Below are 24,408 nucleotides of genomic sequence, written 5' to 3'. Positions count from 1 at the left end.
GCCATTTTTCTTAAAAATTTCTTTTTACGTTTCTTCATTAATATCGAAATATAGAAATTGTTAGTCAGAAACAATTTATGAAATAAATTTAAATAAATCTTCGTTGCAATGCTAGAACTTTCTCGTATATTAAGGTTTTTAAATTTTTTTAAATCTTTATATTTACGTTCTTGGGCCTCCTCTGAGAATTAACCGATTGACAATTGTGCATATTGTATTACCTTCTTTTCATAAATTATAGTTATACACCAATAACTTGAACACCGAGATTGGTATATACGTAATATCAACCATGAAAATGTCCTAAATATTTCATTGTTCATTCTCATTAACAGAAAATGATTGTTGCATAATTATCTAGGAAAAACTATGTTAAAAGTATTCCAATGTTTAAAAATCTGAGACTACTTGTGACACCAGAGATGTACCTTACCAATCGCAACAATTTTCGAGAACATTCTTTCTTTCATCTGGCATTACCTTTTCAATATATTTTTTACAGACATTATTCATGTAAAATATGCTTTCTTGTCGCGAAAGTGTACTCTCGATATTAGAGAGAGAATTAAACGAAATTATCGAACAGGAGCGTTAGAAAATAATTTTCTCTTTTATAAAAAATGCGATCTTTGAAATATCTAAATTTATCTGTCGGTTTCTACTAAAATTTGCGCAAAACGCATGAACTTTTTTTCATTTTCGCGGTCAATGGACACAAGAGGCATACATTACCGAAACATCGTTACAAGGAAATTGATCGTTTTCGGTTAAACATCGCTAAATATCTCGATTCAGATCAGCGTACTTCGTCGGATCTGTTCTAATTCGAGTCGACGAACGCGTCTTTATTCTTCGTTTTTCGACGACGTAGAACGGGACACTCGTTAATGAGATAAGCTAAGGACAGACAAATCATTAGGCCAGGAAAGTCGGGCCACCCTGTTTCGTTCTGGTCATTCACTCGATCAACCGCTGATCGACGATTTATTATATTCAGAGGCGGGTGCAGACGCGGTTCGATAATTTAATCTCTCGCCGCTTAACGAGCTACGATAAGACGTCATGAATCGTTTTTCTTTTTTTCTCAAGCCAGCCACGTATTCTGTTTTATCAAACGGAAGTATGGCTTTTCTCGCTCGTTCTATGAAACTATTTACATATCTGAATTTCTGATTCCGTTGCGTTAAAGATATTGACAGATCACTTTTGACACGATCGAAATTCCAATCTCAGCTTTACTTCGGACCAATGTAAAACACTTTCGACTGTCTTTTTAATTGAACTTTCATTTGTTAACAGAAATTACATTTTTACTCTTTGAATAGATTTCACGTGCTGTGCTATTTAAAATAAAATTGAACGATTTTTAACCTCTTCTTGGACAAATTATTTTGTTCGAAGTAAGTAAAAATTCCAACTGATATCTATGTATGGGATCTATCAAAGTTTTACTGTCTAGTTGTGGTGTATCTGACAAATTTGACTACGAATATACTTCCATGTTACGATTAAAGTAGTATTCAAACAAAATTACTTTAAAATAGCAAATCTTGCTAAATAGTTTCTCCCTGTTTATTTTTCTCCTTGTTAACGATTAGTTGATAATATCTTTTTTTTTTCATTGCATAATCACTCTCATATTTTTCCTTTTTCACTTTCCTTAATATATTCATATTTTTTCCAACTTTCCTGCATATCTGTTGTTTCTCGACTTTTATGTTTATTGTATATTTATTTTTCGCTTACAGGTTTACTCCTCTTGTGTTTAAAGTGCAGATGACTCGAAATCGACAAATCTAACTATTTATAAATAATTAACTCGTTCAAGACAAACATCGACCGATTCTTTACTCATCATAACGACAAGCAATCTTTTGGTCACCGATTTATATTTTTCATTTCTTGTATCATCTCTTACAAAATTACTTCCTTTTTTAAGGGGTCACCGAATAATGGCTGGAGCCTTAAAATAAATATTGGGTTTCACGCTCTCACTCACCGTTAACTCGAGAAGTCATTATTCTTCGTTCTTTAATTTAACCTTGAAGAATAATCCGTAAAAGGAGAATTCACGGTTGATATTCTAATAAGAATATAAATCGTCTGAAATTGGGTATGTATCGAGAACGATACGGTGGGCATGAAGGGGTTAACTAGAGAGAAATATTACCTTCCCATGGCCCCTTTTCCTGCTCTAATGAAGAACGTATTAATACGTGTCCGGTGGCTACGATGCGTTAAGAATTTAAATGCCCCAACAGAATATTATGCAACTTGGTGCGTTCGTGTGTACGAAGAACCACTTCCGTGATTTTCGTTACCAGCCATGGCACAATGTGACGTATACCTATCTGGAAGTTAAGAACAGAAATCGTAACTTGTGATCCAAGCAATGTTCGAGTCAAAGCCCTCGATACTTGCTCGCGATAACGCAAAAATGAATCTATCGATGCGTAACGAAATTATAATTTCTATACAATTGTTCATCGAATACAAAATTTTTTGTCAATTCTCGTTATTGCAATTTCTTATTAATTGAACACTGATTAACGTTTGCTCGAGAGACTTTTGTATCGGTTCAACGAAACTGCCTGAAGCAATCATTTCAAGTATATGGACATTTCAAATGGAAAATGTATCTATTCAAAATTTTAAGTTTATTCAAACTTTTTCAAACTTAATGAAACATCACGTAGTTCATAAAATATAAGAGACTAAATATACGGCAAATATAAAATATTTGAATACAATAAATATAAGAAAAATAAAATTGTAAAGAGTGTAAGAAATATCGAAATATGGAAATATGACAAATGTAAAAATGCATAATTGCCCACGCTCCACGTTAAAGCTCTGTAGAGCAAACGTTTTATTAACGATTTTTTATGTATAATAATAAAGTTTGATGTCCCTTAAATTAATGTACGAAAAATTATTGAGGCATATACGGTAAATGAAATGTATTTAAAAAAATGGACCGAAAATTAAAATGAACTTTCAGCATAGTTTTTGACAATAAATTGGTAAATTCGGTAAAAATGATGGGTGGGATATAATTTTGTCTTCCCTTACTAGTATCTTAAAATATAAGAATTAACGAATTATAGATTTTAATCTTTGTTCCTCTTGTCTATTGCGCGTCACATTGTGCGTAGATGCAAACGCATGCAGAAAACGAAGCTGAGTGTACCATGTTGCAATCACGTGACGATGGCATACCGCGTTGCATACACCTGAGCATATCGTCGGGGAATGTGCATTCCGTTACACATTCCGTTCTCCGTTTGCTGTTTCGTCGTTTACAAATGTCGATCCATTGATTTTTGCAAAATTTTATATGACATTCCAATAATTATTACATCATCAACTTCCGAACGAAACAAATTAACACATTTACTATAAGGCTGCATAAAATAATACGTTCGAACGTATGATTGAAAAATTTATTTGGATTCCGTTCTATTTTATTTTAAGACACTCTGAGACTTTGAGACACCCTGTATAGTCCACACGTATTCGCGTAATATACCATAAAGGATAAATTTATATCTGAAACGGAAGACGAACAAAATTTCAATACTTAACGATAAGGACAAATTTTATAAACTATCGGAAAGTATAAATCATCGATTATGTAATAATGAACAACGTCAGTTTAATAAATACTATTCTATTTAAAATATTTCTGTTCTTAACTGACGAATAATTTAATTATCCGGTAATATAATATTACCATAGCTCACGTATTTCCTATGATATTGCAAATTATATTATTTCTGATTCTAATATTTCTTTCAGATTTTCTATTTAAATGTCCAGCTTGTATAATACGAGGTTTATATCGTGATCCTCGTCAAAAATTGATCTATCCATATTTGGAAAAAAATATCGAAAAGAAAAGAGTATTCGTCTGAATAATGTAAAGTAAATATAAAAATTGTTAAAATTATCATCTGATACTTGCATTAAAGTAAATATATAATGTAAAAATTTTCACAATTGATTCTTTTACGTTGTATAAATATCTATTTATTAGATTTCTTAACTTCCAGCAAGAACAACAATACAGAGACCAAAAACCTCAAACAGAACGCTATTTGGAGACGACGAAGGAACAAGATGTGTTTATGTTTTGCAACGAGCAGTATCTTCGTAAAGAGTTATGTATTATGAATTACTGACGAGTAATTTAATTGTCTGGTAATATAATATTACCATACTTCGCACATTTCCTATGATATTGCAAATTATATTATTTCTGATTGTAATATTTTTTCCAGATTTTCTATTTAAATGTCCAGCTTGTATAAAACGAGGTTTATATCGTGATCCTCGTCAAAAATTGATCTATCCATATTTGGAAAAAAAATATCGAAAAGAAAAGAGTATTCGTCTGAATAATGTAAAGTAAATATAAAAATTGTTAAAATTATCATCTGATACTTGCATTAAAGTAAATATATAATGTAAAAATTTTCACAATTGATTCTTTTACGTCGTATAAATATCTATTTATTAGATTTCTTAACTTCCAGCAAGAACAACAATACAGAGACCAAAAACCTCAAACAGAACGCTATTTGGAGACGACGAAGGAACAAGATGTGTTTATGTTTTGCAACGAGCAGTATCTTCGTAAAGAGTTATGTATTATGAATTACTGACGAGTAATTTAATTGTCTGGTAATATAATATTACCATACTTCGCACATTTCCTATGATATTGCAAATTATATTATTTCTGATTGTAATATTTTTTCCAGATTTTCTATTTAAATGTCCAGCTTGTATAAAACGAGGTTTATATCGTGATCCTCGTCAAAAATTGATCTATCCATATTTGGAAAAAAAATATCGAAAAGAAAAGAGTATTCGTCTGAATAATGTAAAGTAAATATAAAAATTGTTAAAATTATCATCTGATACTTGCATTAAAGTAAATATATAATGTAAAAATTTTCACAATTGATTCTTTTACGTCGTATAAATATCTATTTATTAGATTTCTTAACTTCCAGCAAGAACAACAATACAGAGACCAAAAACCTCAAACAGAACGCTATTTGGAGACGACGAAGGAACAAGATGTGTTTATGTTTTGCAACGAGCAGTATCTTCGTAAATGGTTATGTATTATGAATTTCTTTCGTGTTAATAGGTTAGAACGAAGCTACTGGAGAGAGGGTAACTGAGAAAGAGACGGGTAATCGCTTTCGTCGTTACTTTTACCCTCCATTGAATTCCATATAGGTGTAACAAGCCACTGCACCGACCTCTAACCATCCGGAGGGATTTACTGCCGATGAGCGGTCACGGATCCAACTACGTAGCAGCCTCTCGAGCACTCTCATTCTCTTTCTTCTCCTTCCGACTATAATCACGCCAGACTGTGCCTATTTCCCATTTATTGGCGCCGTGCCGCAAACCTGTACCAAACGTTCGTTTCTTCCACGATCTCATTTCGGAATTTTCAAATCACACTTCGAGCATACTCTTAATTAAAAGTGTTATGGATAGAATTCTATTTTCTTAAGAGTACGTGTACTCTTTTAAAGGTAATACACGTGTGAATTTATTCGTTAAAAGTGTTATTGGCATGGTTATCAATCGTACTCGTTTAAGAGTATATTCTTCTCGAGGTAATAACCATTTTTCACCTATCAAAATCAACTGCACTCATTTCGAAATGATAAAATAAAAAAAAAACGAAACTAAATTATCTAACTTAACGTATTATTTCATAAAAAATGTCTGTACTTTTATTTTTTTTTACTTTTCACGTGTGGATACGTTGGAATTCAAGCCACGGTAATTCCCGGTTTCAAGTGACAATTTTTACACCGGATTTATGTTACGGAAGTATCCCTCGTTAAAATAAAAGACACTTTCAGCAATTCTTTTATAACGTGAAACCTCGATGAAACTTTTCGTCACTTTCCACGTATATTCCTCAATATCTCAATGTATAAAATATTTCTTTTTGTTACGATTTATCGACTCCTTGCCAAGTAATAAATGTTATTCTCCATGGACCTTTCTATCGAAGGTGTACAGTCTAGCATTTCTTTACGTTGATCTAGAATAAAAAATCAAACTTTTTTTCATAATAGAATTACGTATCTGAACTTAAATTCTATTTAATAAACATACAATTAATGATGATACACAGTTCTGGGAATTCTCTGGTAATTTGAAAGAATTATATGGAAAAAATAAAGAATATACACGAAAAGTAACGAAAAGTTTTATTAGAGTTTTTATTTTAACGTTTCGAGTTTAACCCCTTGATCATCAATAGATTCGGGATAGAATTCAGTCTCGTGTCTTCCAATGCTCGCAAATTCTGCGTTTTATTCGCCTCTTCTCAGTTTCTTTTACGCGCCATCGATAACCAGCAATTACCAGCGTCACGGTTCTGCCCTTAGAACCTCGTTTAATAAATTTTCGACTTACTTTGCCGAGCTAATCGAAGATGAACAAGCAAGCAATCGATTTCGCGGTCGATTTGAACAAGAGATTGAAACTCTTTCAGAAATAACTTTCTCAAATTGTTATATTAAGGTTGTTAAAGAAGGAGTTTTAACGAATCGAAATAATCACAGACAGAAAAGGTTCTCGTATGTATTAGGTACGTGTGTGGTTCCAATATCGGTTTTATCGTAGTTCTACATTCGTTATATATTGATATATAGTATTAATTTTCTATCACTATGCATCGATTTCATAAAAAAAAAACCATTAGGTTGTTCACCTATTTCTTATCTGGCATGTATAAAATAGTTGTGTGTGTTTTGTGGTAACTTGGATAAATCAAAGTTTAGTCAGAAAAGAAAAAGACATCCAACAATAGATTTAACAATTTCATTATCTAAGAAATTAAAGTTAGAATCAATAGAAAACCAATATAGTAGAATTACTATGAAAAATCGTTAAATAAATTAAACCTTACTTTACAAATACTGAAACTGTAAAAAATAAGAGCACAATAAATGTCAAAACATTCTTTGCAAATGATCTCTCAATAATTTCTAAAGGTACAAAAACAATAAGAATAATTTCAAGAAATTTCTTTCATTTGTGTAGAAATGTTTATATTTCTAAAAAGTCTACTGCATTAACAATTTTGTATTAAGTAACGAAGAAAATAAAGCATACTCAATAATAGTTTTGAAGAAGATAATCAAATTATATAAAGATTCGGGGAAATTATCCTCGATGTAAATAATAATAACAATTGTAACGACTTCATTCCACAGGCGTACAGCAACGTGTGTAAATGAAAAACTAGGAAATTAAGCACCGTAAATTGCGCAATACCTTTCGTGAAAATGATAAACAACGCTTGAATAAATGCTGAGACTCGAAAACAGGATTCGTTCGGAAATTCTATATCGCTTGCTAGCACGCGCAGTTAAAAATTCGATTGCAGGATATTTATAAATAATCACAGCTCCTGTGAATAAACTGTGTTGAATTTTTCGCGAATTTCAATACCGGTAAATCATTTCCAATCATACTCGAGACGTATTTACATCGGAACGACTTCATCGTTTAGGAATGACATTGCGCGAACGCCATGAACGAAGTGAATGGGATGAAAAATGGTTTTTCAATCCTGCCAGAGGAGTTTTAGCTTTCAGTGTCCAGGAATCCTGCAATCCGTGACATTTGCATGTATCCGCGAGCAACAAGATTGTTCATCGGGACTGCACATCACGACCTACGTACAAGACACCCTGGCACGTCAATGATTGCAGGCGACTTCCTGAAGGCTATTCACCGACAAACCGAGAAAGAAGAAGAAGAAAAAAAAGAAAAGAAGAAAAGAAAAAACAAGAAACGGAGAAGAACTTTCTCGACCGCACTTTTGAAATACCCTGTCTTGCCATATTTCTTCAGCCGCAGAATTTGTGTTTCCTTTTTCTTGTTTGGGAAACAGGAAGCAATAAAGAGACGACAGAGTGATTTACGACGGTGAAATTTTTCATCGGATTCTAGCAGATGATTCGCGGGGGACAAAATTTTATATCCCCTTTGATTTCCCTTAATAATTTTCAACGAATGCGACACTGTTTTTTTTGTTAACTTTTCATTAACGTCCTTCTCTGCCAACGATTCTAATTCTGTAATACCATTGTGACTACGACAAAGGGTATGTATGTATGTATGTATGTATGTATGTGTATATATATATATATACATATATATATATATATATATATATATATATATATATATATATATATATATATATATATATATATATATATATGGTAGTAATTAATTATTTACAAAATAATTAAGAAGAAAGTTGATCGCAAAATTTAAATAATTAGTATATACATATATATATATTATATATTTGGAATTATTATATTCTTATTTTTCTATCTTTATATTCATTTCTCTCAGGTAATTTTCATAATTCTACTTTTCATTAACGTCCTTCTCTGCCAACGATTCTAATTCTGTAATACCATTGTGACTACGACAAAGGGTATGTATGTATGTATGTATGTATGTATGTGTATATATATATATATATATATATATATATATATATATATATATATATATATATATATGGTAGTAATTAATTATTTACAAAATAATTAAGAAGAAAGTTGATCGCAAAATTTAAATAATTAGTATATACATATATATATATATATATATATATATATATATATATTATATATTTGGAATTATTATATTCTTATTTTTCTATCTTTATATTCATTTCTCTCAGGTAATTTTCATAATTCTAGTTCTTCTAATCTATAAGTTCAATTTCTATTATTGTACTGGAATTACATCTTTACGTGTTTCATAATATTTTTCTCTGCTTTAAATTTATTAGACCAAAGATATCCTTTTTGCAGAGAAGGAAAGAGTGTTTATTTACATACAAGCATACACCAACTGTAGACATAAATGTGAATATTTCATCTAGATAATTATCTTCGGTAAAATATTATTCAGCATTAACTAATCAATAGCTGTAGATTTCAAGTTTGTATACTGTTATCAATAACAAACTACTATTCACTTCGTCGCTGTCCTTTTCTAAGACGAAGTTCATATTGTTTCAATGCTGATTATTTAAATTTTGCGGTCAACTTTCTTCTTATGTCTCTCGATGTGTATAATTTTCTATAATTTTGTAAATAATTAATTACTAACATAGACGAAAAATTTTCTCATAAAATTTACTCGAAAATTTCTACAATTTTATATTTTCCTAGACCCTGGCGCACATTAAATGTTAGACACGATCGTTGTATTGTTGTATCGTATAATATTCTATTATATTAAATCGGTGACAAATTTTCTTTTTTTTTATATACCACGCTCTACACGCGTGTATTTTATAATAAAACTCTGGGAACAGAGCGTTCGATTCTCAGAAAAGGTTCCAACGAAGCTTCCAGTAATGAGATACGTTACATTGCAAAATATCTGATACAATATAAACTTTACGTATTCGTCATCTCGCCGTTTATCATGTTTTGCGTATCACAGCCCACGTTGTAGGTATAAACTGGTACCTCGGTGATCACACGGGACCACCCGGGGCCTGTCTCGCACAGTGAAACAAAAAGAAAAGAAGAAACGTTTTCTCCCCCACAATTTCTTAACGAAACTCCTTCAAAATTCCATGCACCGCCTAACTCATCTTCGAAACGTAACCACGTATCTTGTCTAACGAATTATCCAATGTGCGACATCGATATAGACAATGTAATGTCACCCTCTTTGATAATTTTGTGAACAATTGCCTTCGCACTATTAGGGTGAAGTATTAGAGATCGATCCAACAGATATGATGAATGTTAAGTATAAATTAAAATATCAATGGGTCGATTAATTCTTGATACATAATTTATAGTTCACGGTTATATCAAATAATTCTGTATCTGGTTGAATGAAACGAAATCATTCCCACGGTTAATCGAATTCCATTTGTTTACAAAAATTAAAAATTTTATACTCGTCGTTACATCGTGAGATACATCATCATTGAATTGTGGCAATTTTCCCGGTGAAAATCAGTACGAACACGATTTTATTCGGACTATTTTCACTTATTAATAATTAAAAAGTTTTAAAAAATGACTCGAGTTACGTACAATTCAAAATTGTCCGAATGTTTTGTATAACCGAATACATTGTAATGACACGTATGAAAAAATATCAATATACCAATAGCATCTATGAAGCACTATCATTGTAGTGTGGTGCATTTTTTCCTCCTAAATTTCATAATTTGTGTTATTATTCCAACTAATTACACAGATATAAACTTGTGCAAAATAAAATATTAATATTGTTACACTAATATATAAAATACATTCTAAACGCGATGAATTTACTGTTTAATAATTACATGTATGTATAGTCTATATTCCTCTATAGATAATTTTTTATCGTTTCGTGCATAACGTTCAATGTGCTGTGCTTTTGAACTTTGTCTAATTTCAAACTTAAATGTATCGATGATGACAGCAAAACACGTCTCAGTCCCATCACTACGAACACCCGAGGCCCTCCTTCCCTTCTGCCTTTTCCCTGCAATTCCTTCACGAGTCTCTCCAAAACATCCTGCATCGACTGACGCCTCTTCCACGTACAAAAGCTGCCATGCTCGCGATGATGCCATCTGCATGTATACACATGCGTTTTATGTAGACGGAGCCGCCACTGGAAGCCACAAACTCACATGTAAATCACGTGTGCCACACACGAGGCTGTTTCTACCGTGGCGGACGCTCAGGTGAAAGAAGAAGACGTTGGAATCAGATGAATACATGGCGGATAGATTGACGAAAGGGGATGATGACTACGATGGAAAAATCGGTCAGGGAATTTTTTTTTTTAATAAAATTCATCCTTACATTTGAAAAATAAAACTTTGGAAAGCAAGTCGATCGGAGCATCTTTGTTTTATTAAAATGTTTTTCATTCAATTTTCGTGATGGTTTTGGTAACTTACTTCAATGGGCAAATCTATAATGTGCGAAAATAATGTAAAAAAAGAATATGTTTCGGAACAATTAATCGAGTGGAAAAAAGGAACGAGTCACCGAATGTTATGATTCGAATTGTTGAATCTGAACTGAACATAATGTTGAAAAAAAATGGTAAGTTACATTTCATAATTTTCTAATCTCTCGAAAAAGTTTGAATTAATATTTACTTAAATCAATATTATGCTTTTGGTACAAATAAACGATACATTATTTGCTTCGATATTTATTGGCTTAAATAGCAAATAGACAAGACCAACAATATTGATGAAAATTATGAAGCAGCAAATAATTCTAAATCCTTAAATTAGTTACTGTCTGCAGTTACAGAAACATATAAAATATATATATTTTTCAAAGTACATTCTACAATTTTACAGTAAATCTGAATGCTACTTTTAGCAATTAAATTTTTCAAACTGATACATCTTATTTTTCATGTGATTTTACAATTTTCGTTTTGATCGAATATAATAGAAAATATTTTTTGCATAAAATATTTTTAATTATAATTAATATTTTATAACATGCTTTTAAAGAAGCTTTTGAAGTTTCTCTTAACAAATATAACAAGTATTGCTTCAACAAGCTTAGTTTATTGCAAATAGATATTTCTGCCCTTTTATATTCTGTGGTATAAAAAAAGGGATTGTTTTAATCGACAAAAATATACAAGTAATTTAGTTACACAAGAGAAACAAAACATGTACAAATTTAAATGAAAATGAGGATACGTGTGATAAATAAAATTTCTTTGAAAAAATTTAGAAAATTTTTCACTAAAAATTTTACGATTTATTTCTTAAACATTTAACAAACTTTTATTTAAGTTTTAGCCTACAAATAAGTAACAAAGATTGAATCAAAATTTCGAATTTTTACATATACCAGGTAGATGGTTGTTTTCCCTATTTTTAGAAACCAGAGGAAAGGAAACGACGAATATTGCTACTGAAGTGATAGCAGCAGGCCAGACAAGTTGAGCGAGGCTAGAATGCATACCAATTGCAAGAATGCATCTTGTAAGTCGTTGAGGAAGAACGTAAAGTAAATAGAATGACGTTCCGTGTCACGATACGTGAAGCTTCGTATAAATGGTACATTTGAATAGTTACAACGTCTTTCCGAAACGTGTTAGAAAAATTAATTACGTTCCATGCCACTACGAAGCTTTTGCATGCACGTTTGCGTGGTTTGAAAACCTCATAGAAATTGAAACGTAGAAATATTAAATATTCCTCTATTGAAATCTGTTGTAGAAAATGTATATGCGATAGCAGTATCGTGTATCGGACAGATAGACAAGAAAATTTTAAATCCTATTTAATTTAAAATTAAAACCTACGCCTTTACAAAATTAAAGCGCACAACAAATTTTTGTTCAATTTATAAATTCTCCATCCAACTGGAAACTTTTGAACAATATTTGTGACTCTTTTCAACGAATCATCGTACTTCTTATAAATTTAATAATTGAACATTTTTAGAAAATATCCAAAAGTCTCTGCATTAATTAAGGTCTAAGTCAAATATGTCACAATTCTTTTCACCAAAGTTTGCATTTACATTTTACTATCGTATCGCTGTATATACGATCATTTCACAACAATGGATCATAAACAGTAAAACAATCGTTTCTATAAAAATAAGCAGAAGAATCGATTTAAGAAAATTGTAGGTAAATTCAAATAAAAATTTCTCCTTAAATAACATTATTTCATTTTTCCTAAATATTCGTCACCATTTTGCAGCAACCGAAATACGAAAATCTAGTAAAAAATTTTCAAGCGACCTTATTTCGAACATCGAAGAAAGGTATCGATCGGCTGATCTTGATCTTTTAAATTACTGGTTATTATTATTAAAATAAGTTTGTTCGCATAAATATGTATTCTCAAAACGTGTAATATATGCGAGTGACAAAATCATGCATAGTAAGAAAGAAAAAACGAGTAAAAATGTTAATCGGGCCTCAAAATTCGGACCACACACCGTTAAGCACTATTTGTCAAACGTTGCCGAATTAATACAATGGCGTAGCACCGCGGCCCCGCCAATTAGCTTGCTGGGGCTAACTGCAAATCACGAGAACCGGGGCTGAGAGTCACGCGTGTCCGTGCACACGTAAATGACGCTTGGCGCTTTTCAAAGAAGGCATCATCTTCGATGCGGTGTGCATAATCAAAAGCAGAATTCTTCAGCGGGAGAATGACGCTTGTTCGATTAGCGGCCCCGTCTTTATCGAATCCCATCGCATACCGCGACGTGTGCTATAGGATGGCTGCCATTCACGAATGAAATCTCTCACCGACGATCTACGAGAGATTCAGACGGGGCTCCGTCGTGTCATCCGGTGCTACATGCGAAACAATCGCGCCGCGTATCATGTTTTATTTATAACGCCTGCCTTATGATCTTCGGCCCATATAACGTTTCTGCGTTAAATCGTTTCGGTGTAGTTCCATCGTTCGATGGATTCCATCGTTCCAACAGTTCCTTATTTGCGTTTAATGGAGGCCACGGATGTAACGATTTATCGTACACTTATCGATGTTGCATCGACACGTCATACATCCTTTTTCATACGGACGTAACGATCTATCGTTTGAGAAGTTTTACGATAATTCCAAAGTAGTAATATTCACTTTCTGGTAATCGTACACAGGACAATTGACCTAAAAGCGGAATAGGTGATTCTTATCTTAAAATATGGTCCAGTCTCACGTGTGTCGTATCGGTGGGGAGAGTGATCGAGATATACTGAAAACGAGAGAGATGGAGCAACAGCAAACGAGCCTCGCATTACATGCTCTCGGTGCTCGAAAAAATTGTTGTCGTTATATCTTTACGAGAATATTATTAATAGATCGGTGATGTCCGACCCGATGAAAATGACACGGGACAAAATCTTACTCAGACTATTTACAATTGTACGTAATTGGAAGTTTTCCAAAAGTGATTTGAATGCATATTCCAAATAGGGTTGTGTTTGGACTCGTTTTAATCGAGGAAATCTAATCGATTTATCGATGATAAGGGAAAATAGTGTATCGATTAACTAAAATATGACGAGGACACGGACAAGAAGTTCGATAACTATATTTTGTACGATTTCCTTCGACAATCAGCCGCAAGAAACCTAAACAAATTCAAACCACAGAATCCTTAATTCTCAGGCTCGGAACAGAACCATTTCCAATAATCGAACAATTTTTCAAATTTCAATTTCGAATAGCACAAATATACGCGAAGGTCTAGAAGCAATAAGAGTTTCCATTCCGAGAAAAGTTTTCTTCGACCCCGAGTAAAAATCAGCCAAAATCAAACAACCATACCGTAATTTCACAAGCCACTTCCTAGGCAAATCTTAACATCTGTGAGACACCTTGTCGCCATGACCTTGCTACCTGAAATTGCTCACGAACCGATTCCTGCAACTCTGTCGTGTAGTCTCTATTTTTATTGCCTACTCTACCCATCACCCCATGACACCATGTGTACAGTAGAATAGAGTTTCCACGGTAGCCGACGAAGGTAGCCAACTATGTATGTAGGTAGATGCGCGCACGCAGAGTGCACGACTCGGGCAATACCGCTTTTTCCTGCAACTTTTTGCAAGGACACCCGATGTGGATCATCCTTACAGCGTTCCGTGGCCTCTCCGATTCCCACGTATATTTATTTCCACGCGGGGATACGAAACATTTACAGCAGTATTTTTCAACGTAGGGGGCGCGATCCCCATAGGGGATACCTTGTAATCCACAGGGAGGTAGTTGGAAAATGTTTTAACACAAAAGATGGCGAATAATAGAAATTTGTCATTGCACCGATAGATCGGTCATAAAGATTTAACAATTCAATAATGTAGTTTTTTTCGTGTAATATAATTTTTAATATACATGTTGTTCGATAAATTTCCCTCTTTCTATATTTTAGACGAAGAAAATGATTGATACGATTGGTAACCAGAAAAATTTTCATTTAAATGTAACTGGGTATAGCTAAGATGACGTTATGTACGAAAAAGAGGATCCTACGAGAGATGATGGAAACATCGCATTATAGTAAACGAAGAAACAGACCGAGCCATTAATTAACTTTTACATCGTCGTCCGAGATCATATTATTAAGCGTATACGAATGTTCATTCGTGACAGTTACAACATACAAGACACATATACTCGCATATACACTTTATACTCTCGTGTAAACATGACAGGGTGATTCTGAAAACAATCTTGATAAAATAATGATTTTGCTTTCAGCGGATTCGATTTTTCAAATCGTTCAAATTACGTGTACATTTTTCGTATCGTCGCAACTAAAGAAGACAATTAGGTGACTTATTTTAGATAGAACACTCTGTGTATCGGGGCTAATGGTAAGACACACTGGGAAGGAATATGTAGAGAATATGCTGAGACCTCGTCTCGCGTGTACCGTCTGATGGGGAAACTGGGATACATCGAGAGTGAGAGAGACAAAGAACTAGCGAACCAGTCTCGCATTACACGCGCTTGATGTCGGTAAATTGAAAGTAATGTCATAACGTGTATCAATGTGTCAATCGTTAATGCGAAATAAGAATATTTATATTTTTCGGTTAGTCAGGCTGCTCGTGCCGAATAAACATAAATACTGGGCGATGATATCGGATCTTGAATCCGGTGTAAAAATTGAATCTTAAAAGCGGGGATTACTAGGTTCTTCGATAAGTTTTTATCGGGTCTTGAATCCGGGGTAAAAATTGAATCTTAAAAGCGGGAATTACTAGGTTCTTCGATAAGTTTTTATCGGGTCTTGAATCCGAGGTAAAAATTGAATCTTAAAAGCGGGAATTACTAGGTTCTTCGATAAGTTTTTATCGGGTCTTGAATCCGAGGTAAAAATTGAATCTTAAAAGCGGGAATTACTAGGTTCTTCGATAAGTTTTTATCGGGTCTTGAATCCGAGGTAAAAATTGAATCTTAAAAGCGGGAATTACTAGGTTCTTCGATAAGTTTTGTCGTTTTGTCCATTGCAAAGAAACGCTACTTCAACTTTGAACAACAGTGAATATACGACTGAGTCGACAGATCTAAAACTTCACGCATGTTCATCAAACGGTAGTACCATCTTTAGAAAAATAAAACGACGAACCTAGTAGCTCCATTTCTTACCAAACGACAAAACTTATCGTACAACCTATTATATTACTGTATATCGGAAAAAGTTAACTAAAAATGATTCCCAGTGAAATAGATCGTATCAAGACCCGATCCTAGTTATTCGTAAACGAGGGTACACCCACGTGACACCCTCTGAAGGAGAAAATACGTAATAATTGTTATCGAGAAACGTATAGAACCGACGTTTAATTTCCAAAGTGCGATAAAACTACAAGCCAGCATAGCTAAATACCAGGTACCTCGCAGATGCAGTCGATCAGCGGTAAAGTCTATCAGAATGCCACCGTGCAAGGTGAAGAACTTTTTCGTTCGGTGTTCAACCCGTTCAGCGGAATAGTATCCTAGCGTAACAATGTATTTCTGAGCGTGGTTGGATATTTCGATCGAAACGATCCACCTAGACTAGAAACTGGACTCGACGAGCCGAAAAAAAATCGGACGGCTACCGAAAGAATCGTTTTAAAAATCGCGCCGACCGGTCTGGTTAAACCAGTTGCTAGCCGTTTACTGGTCTTCGCGAATGCTGATTGCCGCAGAAAAATGATCAGTAAAACTGTAAAATTAACCGGTACACTATCGCGCGCGGATAAGACAGTTCGAATTCTTTTGGTATTTGAGGCGTGACGAAACGACTCATGGTATAGACGCGTCCTTGGAATCCTGCACCGCCAGGTGAGCTTGTACCATGAATCTCGGTTAATCCATTTGTCTTGCTCGTTTTTCGTTGAACTTTCATCGTTTCGAGACGCAAGAGTGATGCGTATAACACGCAAGCGACAGAAATGTGTAAATTGGGTTCAACGACTTCGTTTCTTTATGTCATCTCTCGTACACGTCCTTATAACTGATTAAATAAAACTTGGAGGATTCGCGTCATACTTTGGAAAGTTTTAGAAACTTGCAACGTACGTTCGACGTTATGAGTATACCAAACATTGAGATTAGGTTTCGTAACACCATTTATGGCTGTATCTCGTCTTTTAGACACGTACGTACTATACGTTGGTTATATTTTAACTTTATATGTACTCGTGTATATTTTTCGCGCATACGTAACGAAAACATTTAATAATAAGAAGGAGGAGAAGAATTTGTTTCTCTTTGTATTGAACATTTTTTATTTCCAAATAAGGAATTAGCAAATTCTTTTTCGAAACATACTTCGTTAAAAAAAAGAAAAAAATTTATTTTATCGTACACGAAACTGCTGCATATTTCGTTAAATAATAATAGAAATAGGCTTCGATACAACAGGATGAAATAGATTGCTTATGAATTGGGCAACTATTTCAGTACATTATGTATATGGACAGTACATTATACGGTGTATAATGTACAGTATGAATCACGTAACACAATCAATTTGATTCTTTCTGATATTAGTAGATCGATTCGAATTCTTTTGTCTCGAATACTTTGGTTCAGAAGGATTACATTTTTTACAAGTCATTTTTTTGAAATTTTAAAGTCACCTTTATTCTTTTAAATGAAATCGTATGACTCTTTTAGTTCGTCTTTAAAGAGGCACGTAATATATATTTTTAATATTATTACAATTACCTAAATGTTAATAGTTCTAATGATGCATGAATATATATATTTATTGTTTAAAAGAGGGCCTGTTAAAAAGCCAAAAACGAAACTGAGCACTACTGTCGTTCAATTTTACCAACGTATGTATTATTTATTTTAGTAAATTATTTTTTAATATTTGTAGGATTCCTATGACGTAATTAATACAATTATTTGTAAAAAATCGGTTTAATAAATATGTTATGCATGAAAGGATCGTTTTGCACACGTAAACATTTCGAACTTCTCAAGGTTAATATCGTCGATGACAAGTGCTTTCAATTCGAGTTCAACGACCTATGTCATAAGAACGTTCAAGGTCATTCAAGGTCGTGAACACTTGACGAAGTAATCTTGAATTATCATTTCTCATTCGAAATACGAGATCTTTAAATATTTAAAAGTAAAAATATTTCAAGCTACGTGAAAACATTTAAAATCCGTATTTCTTTAAATAATCAGCAATAACTACTGTTAAAAACATTAACTTATGTTTAAGCTCGGAATTTTTGTTTGTGAGTAAACTGGAATTTAGAGGTTTGAACAGTTGTGGTAAGAAAATGATGATATATAGTATGTTCGTTTATGACTTTATTATGTATTTACGACCTTGCACCGTAGATTATTCAGCTAGACTCGATTATTTTATCAGAATAAACACGTTAGTCCCTTTAATACAATATGTGGAATAACAAGTATACTTAATATATAGAATGATCCATACAAGAGAGTATTTTGGATTTGAAGATACAGATGGACATGTAAACCAAATTTTAAACGGTTTCAAACACCGAAAATACAAAACACAATTCTTTTTGTAAACGTTATTTCCATAGTTATCGAGGTTGTTAACATTTTTTAAAAGTAGAACTTCATATTTCTTATCCTTGGATACTAAAATTAACGTTAAATTATACATAATTTTGTAGTAATGTAATACAATAATTAATAATTAAAATACAAAAATTATTTTATGAAATCCATCGAGCAATATTTATCGATAAACCAAACCCTTGTTACGAGAACATCTTATGATTTGATGCTGTTAAATAAATATTTTGTTATCGTGATTCTATGGAGAGTCGTTTTCTAACAACTAATATCCAAACAGATATCATTCTTATCGCTGCAAACCTCTACAACGAGACTCGAATGCTATTGAATACCTTTAAATCATTAGTATATACAAAGTAGCTATCGTATTGGATTATTGCTCTGGTCTACAGATGAATTTCAATGTTTGGCTGAATCTCTTTGAGATCTATTACACAGTAATAGATGTGAAGTACAAATCTTATCATTTCTATATATTTTATTAAAGTAACTTACTTCAATTAAAGTAATCGATGAACCTCGATCTAGAGAGTAACCATAATACACTAATACCTCGCATAATGCTTGAAAATGAAGCCTACAAGATGAGCTACTCCATCTTTACATTTTTCCAAATTCAATTCATTTTTTTATCTTCAAGGACACTTCAAGGTTACAGTATTAGAGGTTGTCGAACATGTCTCGATACAAACTATAATACTGTATTATAAAAAAGAATTCTTAACCCGCAAGAAAGTGTCAATGATCTTAAAAAACCTTCAATATGACCATTGAGGAAGCATTTTTTGATTGTCATCGGATGCACACTTTGAAACTGTTCGTACTCCTTTTTGTTATTTTTGTCTACCTTCCATGGTAACAGAAATAATTTAGATGTTCGATTTAAGCGGAGCAACCTGTATATTCTTGGAAATGAAAGTTGCTCGGATCGAAGAAACGGTAGAGATGACTCCCGGTTGCGAATCCGAGTAACAGATTGAATCAATATTCTAGATATTATACTAAGTATTACCATACTGCGAATAAGAGGATCGCTGAGAATGAAAAGAGTTAATATCTTTATCGAATCTCTAATCCATACAGTATACCCCTCATTCAAGATTCAAATGTTTCAAATATCGGTTATCTCCTACGTTTGCATCCGAATCGGAAAAATTGTCCAAGTGTCTAAAATATCGAAGAGTTCGCTGATCTACCGTTCCTCTTTTTCTCTTTCACTATCGAATACATAGAAGCACGAAATACCAAGAAATACAATTTCACTTTTACGTCTATATCACGTCTTACACCGATCCGATCAAATATACCGGATACCTCGTTTACTTGTCGCTGCTCCTTACTAATATCAACATATACTATACATTGATACTATATATACTACATATATATATACTAATACTAATATCCGGATCAAATATACCGGATACCTCGTTTACTTGTCGTTGCTCCTTACTAATATCAATATATACTATGTATACTACATATATATACTAATACTAATATCCGGATCAAATATACCGGATACCTCGTTTACTTGTCGTTGCTCCTTACTAATATCAACATATACTATATATTGATACTATATATACTACATATATATACTAATACTAATATCCGGATCAAATATACCGGATACCTCGTTTACTTGTCGTTGCTCCTTACTAATATCAACATATACTATACATTGATACTATATATACTACATATATATACTAATACTAATATCCGGATCAAATATACCGGATACCTCGTTTACTTGTCGTTGCTCCTTACTAATATCAACATATACTATATATTGATACTATATATACTGCATATATATACTAATACTAATATCCGGATCAAATATACCGGATACCTCGTTTACTTGTCGTTGCTCCTTACTAATATCAACATATACTATATATTGATACTATACATACTACATATATATGCTAATACTAATATCCGGATCAAATATACCGGATACCTCGTTTACTTGTCGTTGCTCCTTACTAAAGCGATCGTGCGAGATGATAAAGTTATGGCAGCCGAAACTCCGCGCGCAACCGTATCGGTCGTCTCGTAAAACTCGTAAAAATCACTCTCTACAATAAACATTGTACGCGTAACCTCTCCCTCTTCCGCAACATGTAGAATGTTTCAATCAATTCGGGGTCTCGTTTATCGAGTCGAACATGCCTGAAATCATCACATTCGGAATACCACGGGCCAAAAAGCCGTTTAAAAAGAAGATCCAATTAATCGAGTGTACGATAAGACCGGCACAAAGTGATACTTAATACGCGCCTGTGGAAATCAATCGACGCTCCTCTCGGAGCCGAAGATCCGGGCTGATTGGAGCAATTAAAAAGGATCGCGCAAAAATTGAAGCGTAAAAACGGAACGCCGGCCCAACGGAAAGCAAATCGGTCGGGGGAGATCCGTTGATGGAAACGCGGAAAGGTTATCGATCGAGCGTAACGCAAGGTCGTCGAGATCGACTATTAATTTAATTGCAGGATCACCTGGGGAGGTGTGCTCTGAATGCAACGTCTGTTACGACAGTTCGACTCGTCTGTTGGAATTCAGCAATGCGGGAGGCGCAATCCTGCCTACCGTGCACGCCTCGGAATCCTGCACCAGGCTGACGGACCAAGAGAGGCCCAGGACGGACATCAGCCGCTGCGAAAGAAAAAGGAAGCGACTTCCTTCGAGAAGTGATCCCCGGTACATCTCGTACGTAGGTATCGAGACTGGAACGAAAGTTCTGTCTCGTTTGTTTCTCGGTTTTCTCGCAAGAAACGAGTCGCCGTGAACCAGCATCGATTAATCGTCGATAGAATTTCCTTGTTTACGTGTAAACTGTCCGTGGTCTTTCGAACTGGCTTTTTGTTTCGACGTTTACGAAAATCGGGTACTAGCGCGGTAAGCACGGTAGGAATTTCACGAAACGGACACGTCGATACAATGCACGCCGGATACGGAATGAAATATCAGCGCGTCGATCGATTCTCCTCGGAGTCCCTGCTTGTTGGAATAGGAATCGTCACTGTTCGTGTTCATTCGACAGGTCGAGTTGCATTGCGTCGATTGCGAGTGACACGTAGACGAGGGGACGAGAGCGATCGAGATACGCTGAAAACGAGAGAGATGGAGCAACAGCGAACGAGCCTCGCACTACTTGGTACTATATATACTACATATATATACTAATACTAATATCCGGATCAAATATACCGGATACCTCGTTTACTTGTCGTTGCTCCTTACTAATATCAACATATATTATACTATATATTGATACTATATATACTCGGTGCTCGAAAAAATTGTTGGAATTTTATCTTGTAGTGAAAATTGTATATTTTTGTATTTACAATTGTACGTTCCCGAGGTTACCGTTACTCGATCGGTGAGGTTTCCCCGATGAAAACGAGTACAAACGCGACCCAGTTCGGACCACTTTTTATCACACTTTATTCGAATCATTTTGGACAAACTTTCGACTACGTGTCGTGAAAAATAGTTCGAATCAGTCGGTACTTGTGCTCGTTTACTCTAAAATATTTAAATGTTTCTAAGTCGATGATACCGATACACGCGCGTACACTAGTAACCGGAAAGAACGATCAAAATGATTACAATGATAGGAGAATGGTGCACACGACAAATATGCAAGAATCGTTTGTTTTATTTTCGTAATAATTGATTACGATTTCTCACCGAACGATTTCGCGTCTCAAAAAAATTGCTCGGGAAATATTAGTCTGCGCAAAGACGCGTTAGTTTCTTTATAATTGATACAAACATATATTCCAAAGATGTTTACCCTAATGCAGACAATATAAACACCGTACGCGGTTCTATTTACTCCACTAGAGTGGTCGAGACAGCGAATTCGTTTGAAAGCGTGTAGCGATGTTTGTCTCGCAGAGGGCGAATAGTACCGAACGAATATAAACAGCAAGAAACACTATTCCGTTTCTCGAATCCGGGGTAAGAATTGGATCTTGAAAACGAGGCTCATCGTACTTCGATTCAAACCAAACAAACAAACGAATTCCAACCATCCCTAACATTTCCCCTCTTTCGCTGGTATATACCGAACATCCTACACCGAAGCAAAGTGAAAGAAAAATTGCTCGAACTGTGTAATTAAAAAAAAAATTAAACGCTACTTTTAACGGCCCATTGAACTCCCGCCACGAAAATTATCCATATTCCCTTGTTTGATCGGCTACCAAAACAAGACAAACAAACGAATTCCAACCATCCCTAACATTTCCCCTCTTTCGCTCGTATATACCGAATATCCTACACCGAAGCAAAGTGAAAGAAAAATTGCTCGAACTGTGTAATTAAAAAAAAAATTAAACGCTACTTTTAACGGTCCATTGAACTCCCGCCACGAAAATTATCCATATTCCCTTGTTTGATCGGCTACCAAAACGAGACAAACAAACGAATTCCAACCATCCCTAACATTTCCTCTCTCTCGCTCGTATATACCGAATATCCTACACCGAAGCAAAGTGAAAGAAAAATTGCTCGAACTGTGTAATTAAAAAAAAATTTAAACGCTACTTTTAACGGCCCATTGAACTCCCGCCACGAAAATTATCCATATTCCCTTGTTTGATCGGCTACCAAAACGAGACAAACAAACGCATTCCAACCATCCCTAACATTTCCCCTCTCTCGCTCGTATATACCGAACATCCTACACCGAAGCAAAGTGAAAGAAAAATTGCTCGAACTGTGTAATTAAAAAAAAAATTAAACGCTACTTTTAACGGCCCATTGAACTCCCGCCACGAAAATTATCCATATTCCCTTGTTCGTTCGGCTACCAAAACGGGAATTCCCGCGGTCGTGTATCGCCTAAAATCTCCCTCCTATCCTCGTCTTCTCCCCCTTCCAGTCCACCGTACAGTAAACGCGATTTGACTTCTTTTTACGGCAATTACGTCAAGCCGGACGCACCCCTTAGAAGTAACTCAGTTAAGCGACAGGCACGTGGAGGACTCAAAACATTCGTGAAAAAGTACCCTAAGTATTCGGTTTTTGCGACAAGTGTACGAGAAAATCCACGGGGCATGTTTTTACCCGGTAACATTTCGGTGCAAGGGGAAAAGAACGAATGGAGGAATTCAATAATCTCTTTACCAGGGTGTCACGTAGGTGCCGCAGTTGCGCGGCAAGTTTTTTCGTTTATCACGTACGAATCGGGGAGGCCATCCAGCGGACCGTGGGATCAAACAGGATTTCCGACAAGGTGCGGTAACCGAATACACGCCGACCCTGGCCGTCGTTCTCTGGTATTTTTCGTGCCGTGGAAAGTATTCTTTTCCAATTCATTTAACGAGCACTAGGCCAACTCCGGACTGGACTCGTCACGATACGCCGAAGGAAAGAGAGAATCTGGCAGATCGGATCGCTGAACGAAGGATTCGAACACCGAAACCTTTCGTCCGTTACTCGGACTGTTCAACAGGTTCATGTACCCGAACCAGGTAATCGACTGGGATCCTTTCTTTCCCCCGGGTATAATGCTCGAAAATGGCTGGCGCTTACAACACCATGGACACAGCCGACTGTTTTCATGGAAAATTAGCCACGAAATCGTTGACGAGAAGCGGAACTTCAAAGCGAAGCTTCTGGTAAACGCGTACACATGCCGCGGGAAATGTGTGTATTTCGAACGAACGATTTAAATGCGTAGTTTCGTTCTTACGAACAATTGAACGGTCATTTCTTGCATCGTTACGTATTCGTCGACCAGTCGTTTGGAAAACGAATTGTAGATTGGACATTTCGGAACG

This window comes from Ptiloglossa arizonensis, chromosome 1 (genome assembly GCF_051014685.1).
Source record: "Ptiloglossa arizonensis isolate GNS036 chromosome 1, iyPtiAriz1_principal, whole genome shotgun sequence".
Taxonomy (NCBI): domain Eukaryota; kingdom Metazoa; phylum Arthropoda; class Insecta; order Hymenoptera; family Colletidae; genus Ptiloglossa; species Ptiloglossa arizonensis.
Note: the sequence above shows the minus strand (reverse complement) of the source record.